Source organism: Dermochelys coriacea, chromosome 7, assembly GCF_009764565.3.
Source record: "Dermochelys coriacea isolate rDerCor1 chromosome 7, rDerCor1.pri.v4, whole genome shotgun sequence".
In the NCBI taxonomy this organism is placed as follows: Eukaryota; Metazoa; Chordata; order Testudines; family Dermochelyidae; genus Dermochelys; species Dermochelys coriacea.
This window is the reverse complement of record NC_050074.1, coordinates 21,988,280-22,000,627: the sequence shown is the minus strand read 5'-3', so window position 1 is coordinate 22,000,627 and position 12,348 is coordinate 21,988,280.

Below are 12,348 nucleotides of genomic sequence, written 5' to 3'. Positions count from 1 at the left end.
GTCTGTGTGATAAATTGGGGACCGGAAATGTTTTTGTTGGTTTCATTTAAAAAAAAAAAAGCCACATAAAAGAAAATTGACTGGTATATTTTTTAAAAAAAAACTTTCTTGAAATGCTTTGCTGACCAGAAAATATCTTTCACATGCCTAGTTATGGATTCGGAGTCTCGGGAAGATATAGGTACATAGCCCCTGATCCTGCAGAGCCGTGCACCCATGTAGACGTCAACAGGCCTCTGTCCAGTTGCAGAGATTTGCCCACACATTATTGGGGCCACAGCTTGTGCTGCTCCCATCAGACCTTGTGAGGGTAGTGCTGTACTTTGTAGACTCCAAGAAACACTAAAGAGCTCCGGGAAGTAGTACTAGTGAGAAGTTTTTTTCTCCTGCTGATAATAGCTCATCTTAATTAATTAGCCTCTTACTCCACTTTTTCATGTTCTCTGTATGTATATATATATATCTTCTTACTATATGTTTCATTCTATGCATCCGATGAAGCGGACTGTAGCCCACGAAAGCTTATGCTCAAATAAATTTGTTAGTCTCTAAGGTGCCACATGTACTCCTGTTCTTTTTTAGTGATTCAGAAGGTGGTACTCTTCCCTCCAAGTTACCATTGGACCCAATGCCCTGGCATTGCACTTGCCAGGAGACACTGTGCTGCTGGAAACATCATCTTTCAAATGTGATGTAAAACCAATATCTTAACCATACAAGGTTATTAAAGATCAGATAGAGCCTGGGTGTGGTGTCTTGGCTAAACTGCTACAGTTCCCAACTCTGGAAGTGCTCCAGACATTCTACAAGCATATCAGATGGCATGATCCCTGCCCCAAGGAGCTTACAGCCTAATGCAGACACAGATAAGCTGTTCAGACACATATGATGCACAAGGGAGAGATCCAAGCTTGAGCTGTGGAAGGAATGCTGGGCCTCAGGTTCTGTGGATGGACCACATTTTAAGGAAAGATTTCAGAAAAGGAGGATGGTTGTTTGGCACGCAAGAAAAGGGAGGTGTTTATTACCTATCATACAAGACGAGGGACTGTAATACTACATGAGGGGTTGTACTATCCAATGGATAGGTCTCTAGACTGGGACTCAGCAGACCTAGGTTCTATTCCTGACGCTTCCACCGGCTTGCTGTATAACCCTGGTAAAGTCACTTCACTTCTCTGGACCTCTGTTTCCACAGCTGTTGAATAGATGTAATGCTGCTCATCCACCTTTGTTAAATACTTTGAGATCTGTAGATGAAAAGTGCTGTACAAGAGTGAGGTACTATTAATATTTCTTAAGCTGTTGGGGACCTCAGATGGAAGGTGCTAAAGCAACACAAAGCGCTATTATATTATTATTATTATTATTATTATTATTATTCATAAAAATGTTATGTCCTAGTATTCTCTCCTCTTCCAGTGAATGTGTCCACCTTCCTCTCTCATTGATGGAAACTGAATTACCTTCAGTATTTTGTATTGAAACTTCTTATTGCATTTTTAAAAAATATAATAATAATATAGATCCAGTAATTAAATTGCCACCAGAAGATAAGTCGTGAATGGTGAACTGCATCAAATGAACAAATAACAAGAATAAAAGGGGACAAGAATACAAAGAAATGTATTGTATGACCAGCATATGGAATATTAAAAGATATTAAAAAAGTAACCCCCTTGATATTAAAGTTAGAGTGATGACTTTGATGGTTGATATTCAAACCACCAGTACATCATTTGTACAAAGAAATCTGTATTAATAAAGAAATCTCTATAAAGAAATTTTCTCTGAATTGCTGATATTATTAATCCACTTCTGAACTTCAGGGCAAAACTCTTGTTTCCAATCTGCATTTCAGATGCTCTCGTCTAATCCTAACAATATTTAGTGCTATGATGGGATGTACAACCTACCTGTGTCCCATGAGGCTGCCGGAGGTTTGATCATGGTTCTGCAATAGTTTCTCTGGCCCTATCCTGTTTTCCTGCTGGCCATGTAGGAGTGTAGAAGCAAACAGGGAAGGTTTAAAGGTTGGTGGGGCCATTCAATTGGGCTCAGTAATTTATCAAGATTCAAGCCCAGCTGTTGGGTACAAAAACTGAAGGAAGCGAGCAGTGGTGGTAGGGTAGGGAGAGCACTAAGCTCAGCCAGGCTGCTCTCATGTTTGAACTTTGGAACAGGAGAACTTTTATTTTAAAAATCTGCACCATTATTATGCCTTGGGAATGGCAAGCAATTTTTTCTCTTATATTCCACATAGGGGAAGATTTAGAGCCAGCCCCTCAGGTCTGGACAAGCTACAGGTCCTGAGTATGGAGAAAGGTGGCTTTAAACCAGCTTGACATTGTTTACAATCTTGGTGAAGGCCATGGTATAAATTAGAGCAGCCTCAGGATTGCTCTAAATGTCACTGTCTGGCTTGCCCCCCTGGGTGCTGTTCTGCCTGCTCACAATCACTGATCGTAAGGAACTCCAGCTATGCTCTCTCCATCCCTCATGCATTCTGGAAGTCCCCTTTATAGCATGGGAATCAAGAATTAAGTGTCATAGAGACAGCTGTGCCAGCTTTACATGACCCAGGAATACCTCTGCTCAAGAGGAATCCACAGCCACCCAAGGAGGGCAGTGTTCTGACTGCTTTGTGCTCTGGTTAGGGAATGCCTTCATCCAAAGATCCAAGGACTGGGCCAGCACCACATGCCATTGATGGGATTCATCAACAGAATTGGTTCCCTCAGAATGGAAACTAGCATGACATTGCTTGCTTGTCGAAGGTAACTGAGTGTGCTCCTGACAAGGTGGGTAGCTGATTGGTGACAATGTTGGTAAATGCAGCGCATACATCCCTGACCATATAGGTCTGGGGGGAATGTTCCACGCTGTGAGGTAATTCCTTAGCCAGAACCTGTGATGACTCATTCTTCTGGTGTGCTGCAGCTGCCAATCCACAAGCCAGGAGCAGGTCAGATGACTCCCAGGGGCAGCTGCTTATTACCTCAGAAATGGCAGCGAGCCATTCTACACAACATCAGTGCTCGGCTGGGAACTCTCCCCCTGCCTTGTGGTGTTACAGACTGCCTGGGCTTCCAGCCTGCTCCCATTCCTGTCTGAGGCCTCCAGCCTGCTCTCACCAGCTGGTCCCACACCAATATCCACTTGGACCTGCTTGAACTGGCTCCAACCCTGCCTCGTTGAGTTGCCCAGCAGCCCCTGACACACCCAGCTGATGGTGGTGTTGACTTTGTGAGGAGTGAGAGGGGAGGTCTGTCACCTCCACTACTCTCTCTTATATGCAGATGTCAGAGTTTGATGTCCAGGTTCTGTAACCAGAAGATGGCCTGTGTATCTCTGGGCATTGTAGACCACCCTCCAGATGTTGGCTTAGGCACTCTTCTACCACATGAATTATTGTGCGTGACACTGCCCCGCAGTCAGAGATGGGAGGAAACCAGTCCAAGCCAGTGCATAGTTATGGCAACCTTGATGCAGCCAGAGACTAGCTTGTTGAGCCTAGTCCAGGATCTACCATCAAGTGGAGAAGGAGGCAGGTGCGGTGATGGATTCCTGAATTTACTTAGTGTGTTACTTAGACTTTCTCCCATTGATGTTTCAACTCTGTAAGGATATAATTTGAGGCTCCCTGGCTGCGCTGAACATCTGTGTGTGGTAAAGGCCAATAGTGCTCTTGTCCAGGGGTGTGTGAACTCCATAGCAAAGGAGCATTGAGACATCAGCTGTGGTGTCACATCCTGGTCCATAGGAGTGAGATCCCTCCCCTGAATATGAGCAGACCTTTGATTTGGTGCAGTGCATTGTTCCCTCTCTGAGACTGGGGCATCAGTCAAACCAAGATATAGTAAGTTTGTTTCATCTGTTGCAGCTCTCCAAGCAGACTTAACAATAGTATCTTGTCAAAGATCTGGTGTCACTATGAGCACTAATGAATACAGACCGGAGGTCGGCATATAACTCAAGGAGCCACTAATAATGCGAATGGCTGAATTCAGCTCAGTGTTAAGACAAGCTGATGTGGCGGCTGTGCCCCCAGATCTCAGAGCAGTATTCAGGTGGAGCAAACACCAGTGCCAATATAGATATACAGAGGACCAAAAGGTTTGCTCAGGAGGTTCCCATCAGTTTTTGTATCAAGGGAAGAGATCTTCACTGTGAGGTGTTCCAGGTATGTCAGGCTGTGTATGTGTATTGCTGACACTGGAAACTATTTCCATATCTCAGCCAAGGTATAGACATTTTGACCACTTACTTCCAGCAGTGGAGAAAATTCTCAATGAAACCGAGACAGTGTCAACCACTTGCCATCTGAACAAATCGTCTTGCCAATCAACCCATTTCAATCTGTGTCCAAGGACGGCCATTGCCATTCCATCCATTTATCTCATACTTGGGAGTAAAACTCAACTATAGCCTGCCATACGAGTCTACCTGGAACACCTGCACTGCCTTGATACTCATCTTACTCAATGGATCTTTTCCATGGGACCAGCAGCAAGACACTCCTAAGTTCTATTGTTTTGTCATATCCCATTATTCCATCTGAGAGCACAGCTCTTCAGTCTTCTTCCAGCAGCCACACATTCTGGTCTTGGATGCAGATAGTAATAGTCTCCTTTGGTGAAACAGGGATGAGGTAAGGAGTTACCCTGACCTACGTAGCACAATCTACATGTTCTTGGCTTCTGTTGAACAGCACTTCTTCCTGGTTTTTAATGGTGGCTTCTTTTAGTGATGGGCCTGAATTGAACCCCTGAGCCTGAACTTCACATCCCCACGGATGGCAGAACCGAAATCCAAACACCCTGGAATATGGAGGTTCAAAATTCTCATCTGAGTGTGAACTTCCATGAAGTTTTGTGTGTTCATGTGTGGCCTATTATAGGATACACTGTAGGTTCAAACTGCACACTTGGATCCAAAGCCAGATCCAAGATTTCTTCAAACCTATCACTACCATGTCAATTGGACAAGGAAGATGAGGGGGAAGCTGTAGGTTAGCGGTGTACAATAATATGGTCATTTATCTCATAGTTTCAACCACACTGGTGCTAAGATATTGTTACAAAAGGAGTATTTTTGAAGACAATAATGGCTTCTGAACTGGATCAACCACTGCAGAGTTGATAGCATGCTTTTCTAAACTAAAGAGTAGCTGACCAACTTGCCTGGTTATGTGAAACCTCAAGAGTTCTGGCTGGAGCCATTAGCTTTCTGCTACACGTTTCTTTCATTTGAGACCTATGGAAGAAGGCTGGGAAGATGAGACTTCACTGAGATATAAACCACACAGATACACATGAGAAATTTCAATGACAGGGTCACTGTAGGTGAATTAGGCTGCTGAGACAGCTTTAACTCAGTTACTAGGGGAGTTGAGAGAACTTGCTCAGATGCTATAAAAACTAAATGCCACACATGCCTGGTTTGGCCAGACAAAACTTTTTTTGGGGGAAAAAATCCCCAGTAATTCTCCTTCTCCCCCTTTCATTTTGTGTTAAGCTGTTGTTTCACCAGGATACAATACAGTAATAAAACCTTCTGAATAGAAAGCTAAAATACTGCAGTTTCTTTTGGATTTCACCCTGACCTGACAAAGCAGAAGCCACTAGAGTACGAGAAAGGAGAGGAGGAGAGAGAATGGCAATGGAGCCTGCAAAAGCAGCCCTGCAAAATGTACATCTGAGGGATCCAATCCTTTGAAATATGCCCAGCCAAAGAGCCTATAAACCCAAGATTTTGGGACCTGATTCTCCTTCTGTTTACACCTGTGTGAATTCAATGACTTTAGTGCGAAAGGAAAATCAAGCCCTTTATATGAATTAATGATTTTCAGGACTGCAAAGTCTTCTACTGGGGGGGGGGGGCTTTTGAGGAGTGGGGGTGGGGCCAGGGAGGCCCTTCATAGAACTTCTTCCCCCTGATTTACACAATGTCTTCCTCAAGGACCCTCATCATGGACCTTCAACCAAGGACATCTGCATGGAACCCAGGTATAAGAACCTGAGTAGAATAGAATAGAGCTCTCTTTGCAGCCTGTCTATGCAGTGCTAGATCTGATAGAAGGTGTGCTGTAGAATGACTCTAGCATCCTCTCCTCCTAGGGAGGCTTAGTATGCTGTCTCCACAGCACTTCCAGCTCCAGCTGGCTTTAGGGAGCAAGAGACAACTGTTCTATTAAGTCACAATAAACAGGGCTTTTGATTGCATTCCAAATGATTTTCCTTTAAACAAAGTCCCTTTTAAAAGAATAATAACTTATTTTCCAGACGCAAACTCAGCGGAAGAAGCTGGGTTCGTTTTCATGTTTTAGCTGTGAAACTGTATCGGGCGGCACTACCTGATTCCTTTTCTTACCATTCTTTTGTGCCTTTCCTTTGTAAGCCGAAATGAGCACATTCAGGCGTGAGAGAAAGAGGTGAGATCAAATTGTATTGCATTTCTTTGGGATAGACAGTGCGATGTTTTTTTCTTAACTCCTGAAATTTCAGATAGCCTGAGAAAAGTACAAGCACAGACAAAACTACAAGCCACAGACAAAAGTGGGGAATATCCATCTAAATGCTCTTTTAAAAACCCTACCAATGTAAATGGGCCTTCTTGCACAGCTATTTTATTTATCATTCTTTTTGACAAGTTTTAAAGTCTTTTTTCTTTAGGTGCTTTTGAACAAGTTAGCTTCTTGTGAAAGTGATGGACTGTTAATAGTGGCTCCAGGCAGTTACAGCAGGAGCAGGTGTTGTGCAAGCATTTCCTGCCCCCAAACACCTCTGCCAATCCAGCTTAGTCCTGACCTGCAGCACTCAATGCTATTCCAGCCCTGGCCTCCCATACACAGCTCTGCCCTTCAACCCCCTAACCCTGACCTGCAATACTACTTGCTATTTCATTCCTGAGCACCCACGAGAGCTCTGCCAAAGCATCTCTATCCTAATCCATTATTCCTTTCCTCAGACCTCAGTAGAGCTCTACCAATGCACCTCATTCTTGATCTGTAATCCCTCTGCTATTCCAGTCCTGTCCCTTGAAACAAACTCTGCCAATGCACTTCACTCTTAGACTGCGTCCCACTCCCCCCTGCTGTTCCAGTACTGAATCCCACACACCGAATATTCTGGGTAATGATCTCACTGTTAATTTGGCTGAATTTGAGCATATTAAGGATCCAGTTGTTTTGTGATATATTCGAATAGGCGGATAGAATGAGACCTGGACCAGACTAATTTCTCTTTGAGGTCTAACCCAGAATTTGAACTCCCTTCTCCAGACGTGAAAGGCTAGTGCCTCTAGCCCCTGTGCATTGTGCTTCCTGCTACTGTTTCACCCCCCTTCCGTCCCCCCCCCCGCCATTGCCCTTTCTCCTCCATCATCCCATGGCTGGTCTTCTCTTCAATGCCAGACAAAACACAGGCACATTTCTATTTGTAGAGTCACCGTGAGGGCTGCCGGTTGTGCCACAAAGACCAAAAGGAAGAAACAACTGTCTTAGGACATGGCTTTTGAACATTCAGCATTATTTATTTGGACACAACTGCACTAGTGTTAGTCCCAACCAGAATCCATTGTTAGCAGGGTCAGGTGCATGTGTACATGTGAGATAAATCACCCTAACAATGGGTAGGGAGCTACACTCATGTTGATGGCCTGATACCAATTTTTTGTCCATCGCTAATCAGAAGTAAAATTCTAGCTTTTTAAAAAACATACGTATCCGAGTGATGGAAAATGTATATTCCTTCCCACCAGGTTTTGTGTGGATGGATATCTGATATTTTGTCCTTTTCCTCTCAGAAGAGTATGCATGGGGATTTCACAGAAAGTCTGCAGTAGTTTTATGAAGTTGTAGAAATTTTGCAGACACCTTTTTTTTTGAAGTAGAAAAAACACTGTAGTTTTCAAAGGTAAGAGAAAGTTTCTCTCAACCCAGGAGGTAACTTCTAAGACCTTTGTTCCAGGTTTTTTTCCTATCCCTGATTATATAGTCTGGACATGAATCAGAGAAACAGATCTTTTTAAAGCACAGCCCTGCCTGAGGTGCAAAGGGCATTACATTAGCTTCAGCAGTGATAGAAGTTAAAGGCAATGTTTTAAGCGAGGGCACTAACAGGTTGGTAGTAGTAATAATATTACTTAGCCAACATTTTCAAACCTGGGGGGAGATTTTTGAAAACATCTACCAGACTTAGGAGCAGAAGTCCCATTGAAAGCCATTTCATGCATTGATACCTAAATAAAAGGAGCCTCATTTTCAAAGATGCTAGACACTTGCAGCACTCTTCGAGTTCACTGGAATTTGTAGGTGCTCAGCCTTTATCCCACTAAAGTAAGTGGGAGCTGCTGGGTTCTCAGCACGCTTGAAAACAACTGCTTAAGGCTTGGTCTATACTTAGAAGTTAGGTCAAAGGTGTGAAAAAAACATCCCTCATCAACATAGCGATGCCAACTTAACCCCCAGTGTAGACACAGTTACACTGAAGAATACTTCAGTCAGCATAGCTACTGTTGTTCAGGGAGTGGTGTTTCTACACCAACAGAAAAAGCCCTTCCTTTGTTGTCGGCTGCATCTACACTACAGGGTCATGCCACCATAGCTACGGAGACCTAGTTATGCTGGTATAGTCTCCATAGTGTTGGCATACCATAAGGGTTGGTCTACACTAGACACTTATATTGGTGGAAAAATCCACACCCCTGAGATATGTAGTGAAGCAGACCTATCCCTTAGTGTAGACAGCACTAGGTCAATGGAAGAATTCTTCCGTTGACTTAGCTACCAGCTCTTAGGAAAGTGGAACAACTACACTGATGTGAGAACACCTCCCATTGGCACAGGTAGTGTCTACACTGAAGCATTACAGCAATGCAGCTGCAGCACTGCAGCTGTAGTGTTTTAAGTGTAGACATACCCTAAGTGCCTAAAAATTGACTTCAGAGCGACACTTAAGATGTTCAGGTTTGAAAATTTTGGCCATGGTATTTAAATATTCATTATCCAAAACATTTGGATGCAGTCAGAAAAGTGACTCTAAAAATAATATTGAGGGGTCCATGTTTCATTTGATTCCACTGGCTGCTAGACTAAATTTCCCCAGTTTGCAAATCAAAAGAAAAATTTTCATACTGCTAAATGCTGCAAAATTAAACTCGGCCAGGATCTGAAAATCAAGCTGGGGTCTTTCTACTTCTTACAGCATCACTGGCGTGCAATATTGATTCTGCAGCTGAAACCTAGATGGCAATTTTTGCTGAGGATGCCTGAAGCAGAAGAACTGAGAACTTGTTCTCTTGTAGCAGTATTGGTTATGACAGGGTAACAGGAGTAAAAGGTTGTTTTTATCAGTTGCAATATGTCTTAACGATACACAGGGAGTTGTAATGTACAGCATGAAGGCGTCGTGGACAGAGCTCTCAGAACTCAGGAAACCTGGTTTCCATTCCCAGCTCTGCTGTAAATCTGCTGGATATCCTTAGACCAGTCACATCACTTCTATATGCCTCATTTTCCCCATCTGTGAAGTGGAGATAATGGTATGTACCTACTTTATAAAGCGCTTTAAGATCTACCAATGAAAAGTGCAATAGAAGAATTAGATATAGTTATTAAGCATAAAGGGCAATATTCATCTGCTTGCTGAGGGCCCATTACAAAGTTCTATGTCCTGCATCACTTATTTAATATGGTGTTTGAATGGGACATCAGGCCTTGTATTGTCCCTCAGCTCTGGCGAGAATTTCAAGTAATCAAATTGTTTTCTTCCTCTCAACGCTATGCCAGTTTCACTTGCTTTAGTCAGAAGGGGGTACCATACCAGTTATTTATATCCAGATGCTTTCTTGCTACAGAGAAGCTGAATTCAAATCCCTGAAACTGAACCCACCCATTCACTTTGGATTCTGACTCATACCCAGAACTAAAAAGGGCTCCATTTTCTGGTTCTAATTTGGATGCAACTGAAATTTCATGAGATGAGCTGCTGGTGAGATTCCAACCCAAGGTTGAAGAATTTCGCAGGAATAACTGATCTTGGGAAATTTCTGCCATTCAGGGCCAAAGGGGAGAGATATTCTGGTACAGGATGCACCAGAGCCCAGTTCCGCATCCTGACTGGTCCTCAAACTGTAAAGCTAATCAGCATCTGAACACTGCCCATCTCTAATCCAGTTCAGTTCTTCTTGACATCACCAGGAATTGGTTACCACACTATTATGAATAAGCAAAGCTGTAAGTCAAAGGATATAGTTAGCAGTTAAATATTGTGCGTGTGTGTTTTAAATTCACATTGGAGACCCATCAGAATACGGCTTTGTTTAAGCCTTCAATAGGGAAAGTTCTCTTCTGTTTAAGAATGTTGCCAGGAAGGAATTGAGTGCAAAAAATCCTTCTCAGCCTTCCCCAGGCCTCATCATAATTAGGTGATGAAATAAAGTCCCACCACTGTTGTCGATATGTTCCCTCCTTTTCCTGAGGAAGCAGGTCTCATTTGTCCAGCCATCCCTGAGCTCCTCGCTAGACCAGCTGAGAGAGGAAGGAGAGCACTTCTGACTCCCCACAAACCCTGCCTTCTCATTGCTCATTCAGGACTCTGTGTCCAAAATATCAAGAGGGCTGGCAGGGACTGCTTGAGGCAACCTCTGCATGAAGCAAAAAGGCAGCGGAGTGTGAAGAAATAGCATCCCGGCACTCTGGGTCAGCCAGGCATAAAGCTCTGGCACACCCCTGACAGTCCAGTCAGTTCCATTATTATCACATGAGGGGAGAAAGGTTTTTTGTCAGATATTCTGAAGGGAATATAAGGACTGCATCTGTGTTCTGTCTTCTGTGTCCTTTGGCAGGGACAGGGAGGGAGATATTTACTGATCGCAAAGGGGATTGATGACTGCTGCTGATCTGGGAACATTCCTTATTGATTTTTTCATGTACCTGGAGATATACTATGTAAGTAATGGTTTAATTGTATACGAATGTATACACCGTCATTTATTTGCCTTCCTGGAGCACTGCTGATGAAAAATGTGTTCAGCTAGACAGATTGTTTTTATGTGTGTAGTCTTTCACACTATAGCACCAGGTACCGTACAGAACCGTAAATTCTATAGGCAAGGCCAAACTTTTCAGGCAATTTACGCTTGCAAACATGCACCAAATATGTCTGTAATTAGGTATGCAATAACTGCAGTTGAATATACAAATACAACTGATCAGCCAGTTATACATGCGATTACCTAATTGGTGTGGGAAATTAGTGTTTGCATGTAAATTAATTATACAATTATGCATTACATTTTGTGCATGTGTTTGCACACCTATAGTCTAGTGAAAATCTGGCCAAGTATGTATACATCTATATAATATATGTGTGTGTGTGTGTCTGCATGCAAATTTCCTGTGCTTTCCTCAGTGGTGGATTAATGATTTTGCCGCCCCAGGCCCAGAAATAATTGCTCTCCCCCCCAACTCACCTCCGCTCCGACTCCGCCTCCTCCCCTGAGCGCGCCGCTGGGTCTTGCTTCTCCCCACTCCCTGCCAGTGCTTGTGTGTGAAACAGCTTCATGAAGGATGGGGGGAACGCAGCGCGCTCAGGAGAGGAGGCAGGGCTGGGGTGGGGATTTGGGGAAGGGGACCAATAGGGGCGGGGAGGAGGCAGGGAAGGGGTGGAGTTGGGGTGGGGCCGGGGGCGGAGGGCGCAAACGGTGCCGGGGGGAAGCAGCCTCTGGCTGCTATTATAAATTTGCTGTCCCTGCAAATTTGCCACCCTAGGCCTAGACCTTGTCGGCCTAGGCGTTAATAAACCACTGGCTTTCCTTTTTGTCTAACTCCATACATTTTGTTCACTGAAAAACAGAGCAGAACCCATATAAAAACTACACACAAACTCGTATCACTTCATTTACCACTCAAATGTGGCCATCTCTGAGTTGATATGAAATACTGCAGCTATTTTCAGTGCACCACAACACTACACAAAAGTTTAGGACAGCAAGTGATGAATGCTCTTTCCAGTTTATCAACACCCCATATTTCAAGAATTGATACAAACTCTAGAGATGGGCAACGTGGCTTAGGCACAATAAGACGTGACCCAAACCTTCCTTCAAAATTCAAACTTAAACCAAATCTCCTACTCATTATTTTTCATGGTCACAGTTTTTTCATGTACGTCTGTTCACTCTGGGTGTTTTCCAGAGGTGAAAGTAAGCTGGTACATCCCAGTATGGTGTACCAGTAAGAGCCGGTGTGCTGTACCAGGACCGGCTTTCCCAGGCGGCAATTTAAAGCCCTTGAGTAATGGCGGCGGGGATCCAGCGGGGATTTAAAGGGCCCTGGAGCTCCAG